The sequence below is a fragment of the Colius striatus genome, chromosome 1 (assembly GCF_028858725.1).
Source record: "Colius striatus isolate bColStr4 chromosome 1, bColStr4.1.hap1, whole genome shotgun sequence".
NCBI classification, from domain to species: Eukaryota; Metazoa; Chordata; class Aves; order Coliiformes; family Coliidae; genus Colius; species Colius striatus.
In genome coordinates, this window is record NC_084759.1 from 111,236,139 (window position 1) to 111,242,018 (window position 5,880).

Genomic DNA, 5,880 nt, shown 5'->3' on the forward strand with positions numbered 1-5,880 from the left:
AATGCATTGGAGGGCTAAGCTTTTACATATAATGAAACAGAACTTAAATTCATGGAAAGAAATGCTAACTTTCCAGAATTAAATGAAATGCAAACCACTGTGAAATTTGTGAGGACTGTGAAGCTCAGCACTATGGGGTCAATTTTTTAATAATTTTAAATTATTTTAAGGGTTTTTTTTCTTCTGTAAAATATCATGAAAAAGCTCTTATCAAAGTGTAATGCTCACAGAACTGTGATATGCAGACTGGAGAACTTTCTAATGCTTTGGTAAGATGATTGAATTAACAATGGTTTTTTTAGTTACTTATTCCTTACCTAGCTTACAGTAAATAATCTCTGGCCTTCTGCAGTGCAAGGAGAAAAGTTATTTGAAACAATGATGAAAGCTACATATAGGTGGACAAAACCTGTAAAGGTAATTTTGAAGATCATTACTATGATCATAAGTAAGTCTCTGCCTCTTACATAGCAGTCAAGACAAATTAGCCTCTTAGTTTTACAGTAGTAGTATAGAAGTTATGCAAAAGATAACTAACTGAAGAGCAAACAAGAAGTTTTTGTGCATGTGGTCAGAATTCTGCTCCAACTCTGTTTTCTTATAAGTGATTTCTCTACCTTTAGCATATCTCAGTGTTAGAGTCCTTTTGCTAGAGAGATCAAAGACACTGCCCTAAAGTACAACAGGATAGTCAGCCCATCAGTTCTGCCATATTTGATAGTCGATTTTGTTTGATTTGGACAGAAATATTTGAATGCTAAATAACAGTTATAAATAAAGAAAATAGTGGTATGTTAAAATTCAAATCTTTTATACTCTTCATGCTGTTCCAAGGAGAGATTATTCAATGTAAATGGATAATTCCAGATTTATGGATAAGTTACAGGATAAACATATGGCACTAAACTAAATTAATGAAAAATAATCAAAGGCCATTTTGTGTAGCATTCTGCAAGTAGAGCAAAGATAAATACATAGGAAATTAAATTTGTGATGTGAGTTTGATATATTATTCATGTACTCCTGCAATTTTTGTTTTTAGCACCCCAGTAAATAGCTCAGTAGCCCTGTAAATGTAGTGTTGCCTATACTAGGAACAGACCATAGGCTTTTTACTGCAGTCACAGACTCCAAATGGGTTTGTCAAGCTGAGCTGCCTGAAGTTTTGTTTTGGCCTATTTAGGTGTCATAGTAATTTTCCTAACAGTCGGAAAGTTGTGCTTAATTTTTTTTTTTTACTTTTCAAAGAATCACAAACTCATAAAGCTTGGAAGTGGCCTCTGGAGGTCAACCCCTGCTCAGAATCAGCTAAAACAGGTAGCTTAGGACAATTTACAGTCAAGATTTTATTATCTCCAAGGACAAAAACCCTGCAGCCTCTCTGGTCAACCTCTTCCAGTGTTTCACCACTTTTTACACTAATTTAGTCTCGTGTTTAAATGGAATTTCCCATAGTTAATTTTCTTCCCATTTCCTCTTCTTTATTCACTGGATACCACTGAGAAAAAGTCTGGCTCTGATTTTTTACTCCTCTCAGTAGAGGTTTATGCATATGGATAAGATGTCTCTTTGAACTTTCTCTTCTGTAGGCTGGACAGTCCCATCTCTCTCAGACTTTCGTTGTATGAAAGATGCCTCAGTTCCATCATCATCTTTTTAGTCCTGGACTCTCTTCAGCATGTCTATGTCTCTCTTGTACCAAGGAGCTGAGATCTGGACTGTAAAGCACTCTAGGTGTGAGCTTACCTTTGCTTAGTAGAATGGTTCACCTCCCTTGACGTACTGGCAATGCTTTTACTAGTGTAGCCCAGGGGGCTTTTGCAGCAAGGATGTGTTCCTGGCTCATGATCAGCTTAGTGTTCATCAGGATCTCTATATCCTTCTCTGCAGAGATGCTTTCTAGCTGGAAAGCCCGGAGCATGTACTAGTGTCTGGATATTTTCCTTCTAAGGTGCAGGACTTTGTTGGTTTTTTATTTTCATTTCTCCTTAGTTTGTTATAGTCATGATTTTTACATAGATAGTAGGAATAAGTAGTAATTCTATGTAGTCTGGAATATTTACAGTTGTATCATAATGATGTAATGTGGAGGAATAAGCATGGGCCAGTGGCGCAATGGATAACGCGTCTGACTACGGATCAGAAGATTGTAGGTTCGACTCCTGCCTGGCTCGCTGGTTAGGGTTTTGGGGACTTGGAATAGATAATCTTTCAAGATCCTCTCCAGCTCTTCTGATTCTGTGAAAGTTAATGACTTTCAAGTGCAAATATAGGATGCAATGTAGGACAGACATTGTATGGTAGGAAAGGGGGATCAGTCTGGCACTGTAGTTAGCAATGGTTAGTTAAGGAAATACATTATGAAACTGACTACAATCAGTTTTAGGATAAAAAAGAAAATGAAGAAATCCTCAACATCAACTGCCCCACAGAGAAGAGGATTCATGATGTTGAGAATTCATTGTACGTATCCCACCTCACAAATGTAAGTGATTAATTTTAGCATCCACAGGGGCAATAAAGGATACCAGGAAAAAGCATAAACATTATTTTTATCATTATTATTATTGTTATTGTTTGCATATAATAGTATTTATTAAGACTTTTTTGCCATAATAGTGTTTTCTCTTTTTCTGTTTCTGCAATAATTAGATGTGAATTAATTCATTGATATAAACTATTAACATTTCAATCATAATAACAGTAAATTCTTAGTTTTACATAATAAGGTATTTCTTTAATCCACAAGATCTTGAGTGTAACACCTGTCTATGATCCTCCTTTTTATATGAACATCTCAACCTAAACCATTGTTGAGAAACCTGAAGGATGGCTTGAGTCTAGGTACCCTTTTATTTCTACCTGAAGAAGAAAAAATTGTTACTAGTTTTAGAAGTGTGATCAGTGCCACTAGGGTCTATTAGTGGGAATATGCATGTCCTCTTAAGAAATTCCCTTTACTGCTATATCTCTAAGATTGATCCTACCTCAACACGTAGGAATTCAAATGCTTAGTTCTTTCTCTACTTATTCAGGCTTGGTGGAGAATACACAACGTTTGTATGAGATTTCTAAATTCCATCTCAGAACAAAACTGAGATTTTTATTAGACCTTAAATATTTTCTCTTCTTCTCTGGTGATTCTTACATGATTTCTTATAACACCTTTAGATGAGAAGTCAGACAAGAAATTACTCTAACATACTAAACACATTCATGCACTCTTTCAAAACTCTGTAAATATTGTCCCAATGTAACCAATTGTTTAACCACAATTGGGGTTCGAGTAACTTGACGCTTATAAATAATATCAGTTTCATTCATATACTTTCACTGTTACTTAATAACAAAGTAATTACTATCATAACTACTACTCGCACACTGCAGAAGGGAAGGAGTCATGAGAAGAGAAAGCTTTGTTTAAATTAAATTACCTTAAATTTTGTCACTGAATATAAACACAAGAATTATCTTTGTAACAAAAGCCTAGGGATTGGTGAAGAGAGAAGTCAGTGATGTTAGACATTTTGAGCATCTGTGGAGGAACAACCTAGGCTAAGACCTGTATCTAATTTCTAGTTCTAGATAAGATCTTCAGTAACTAGTTAATTACTGTATTCAGTGTTTCTTTAACAATATCTCTCCAGAAATATGGCCTGTGCTGGATGAACAAGCTTTATTTTCATGAAAATGTACAAATGTAACTTGATTGTACTTTAGTTTTAAGAGAAGCGAGCTGTATGTCAGTGCACTTTGGGAAAAAGACTTTGAAGAGCCTTATGAAACGTGTACTCCTTATAAAACAATACTACACTATACATTTTATTAAACTGTTTTAAAAAACCTGAAATAGTAAAATCAACCAAGGACAAAGGTTAATAATGCAAAAGAATCAACATGGAGTTTAAAGCTGTTGTAAACTAAATCCCTGTGTTTAAATAAAAATTGATGAAGGCGATAAGTACATGGTGTAAGTTATACTACATTTTTGTATTTCATTCTGTTAAATTTTCATCTCAGCTAAATTCTGTCTCTCAGCCATATAAAGTAAGGTTGTCCCTGTTGTTTTGTGATCTAACAGCAGATATCACAGAAGATTTGGAAATATCATCCTGCACAATAAAACTTATTGAAATATAAATATCTAATGCTATCCTTATAATCTTACCCTAGTCAAGTCTTTTCCCCTGAAGTCCTACTTACTACAGAACATTTCACTGCAGTCTGACTTTTCAGCAACAAAGATGCAGAAGTGAGATCCCTAAAGACAAATGTGGTGTGAATTAAAAAATCCTTAGTGTTGCCTCGATCCAGATGAAGAGAAAATATGATTGTGCCTTTAATATCTTAGAATACGAAAGTATAAGGAAATTTGCAGAGAGACGTAAGAAGGATACTGCTACCTTTGAAGGCATATGAGACACAAACATCCATTACCTATAATATTTATCATTTTAGAATAAATTATGATAGAGAAACTGGTTAGGAAAACCATGAAAATTAAAATATATCAACTTAAACTGAACAGTAAATATATGCTGGAGATAATAAAGAATATGATTCCTCTGTTGTGCTAAAAATATGAGAAATAAATAAAGAAAATTCACTAGTATATTAAAAAGTTTAGAGATTCATTTTTTTAAGGGTAACACACGGTAAACACAGGAATTGAATTATATCAGAAGGTATCTATTCCATGCAGTGAAATATATTATGCAAAGGCTTTTGACCTTTAAGAAAATATGTTGATGATTTTCCTCTGCATACAGAAAAATGTCAGCATAGGTGTAAATAAATGTCATTAACTTTGTTTTTGTATTCAGAGTATATCCACAAGGACCAAGATGTACTGGCATTCAGACACCTGAATGGAGAGCATTTGAATCACTTGTTAACCCTCTTAATTCTCTTGGCTGCTCAGGCTATCTCAGAGATGTCAGCCTCTCACATCACCAAGATAAGTAAGTTCTTACTTAAAAGATCTTCAAAAGATCTTAAAAGCAAGATCTATACAAAATGAGGACTCATATGGCCTTACTACGAAAACTGTGTGCATCACATGCATTTGTATTGTGTTTTAGAGAACTGCTTTCCCAGGGACATGGAAAGGTTCAGTCTCAATGATGCATACATTTATGAAAATTCTAAAATATAGAAGCAACACTGATCACTTTTATATAGGAATATGTCTCTATATCCTTCACTCTTTAGGGGATGCAATTTCAAGCCAAGACATCTTGTTTAAATGTTTCATGATTCAGAGCATCACCTACTCTAAACAATACATTACAGTCCAGTTTATTGAAAACAAATTCTCCTCCATAAACCAAATACCTGGAATATTTCTGTGATCTGCATTTCTATCTGTTCTCTAGTTGATTTCAGCAAAGAGAGAAGGGAAATTTAGTGTGCTTAAGATGCTGAGGAGAGAAGGTGATGACATTTGTTAAGGAAACTGAGCTGGAGCCTGTCCTGCTGTTCCAAATCATTCTCAGTCCAAGCAGAATAGAACAAAAATGCCTTATTTTTAGAATTTGCCAATGCTTCCATACAATTTCACCATTTAAGTTTTGAAAACATGATCCATTTCACTATTCAGTGACATAGTCAAGTAAGAAAAGAATATTTCTTCTCTCCTGAAATGGAGTCAACATTAGTATGCAACTTTTCAATGTTTTACTTTCTTTTCCTTAGTTTTTCAGGAGTGTTTCTGAGAGTAAAGGCTGTTGCTTTAATAACAACAAAGACCAGAAATAAATACATACAGGCAACTTAGGTTTCATCAGTATTTTAACACAATTTAACAATGATTGATTGCATAAATTGCTGGGAATTTCAGGCACTCAGCATATTAAAAAATTAGGTCACTTGTATAGGTGT

The 5,880-nt window shown here is 34.3% G+C and overlaps 1 non-coding gene across 1 annotated transcript; it reads left to right on the forward strand.

Moving 5' to 3' along the window:
• The first annotated feature begins 2,101 nt into the window (after positions 1-2,101).
• TRNAR-ACG (transfer RNA arginine (anticodon ACG)) lies at positions 2,102-2,174 on the forward strand. Its single transcript has one exon. It is a non-coding gene; the product is annotated as a tRNA-Arg (tRNA).
• The last annotated feature ends 3,706 nt before the right edge of the window (positions 2,175-5,880 follow it).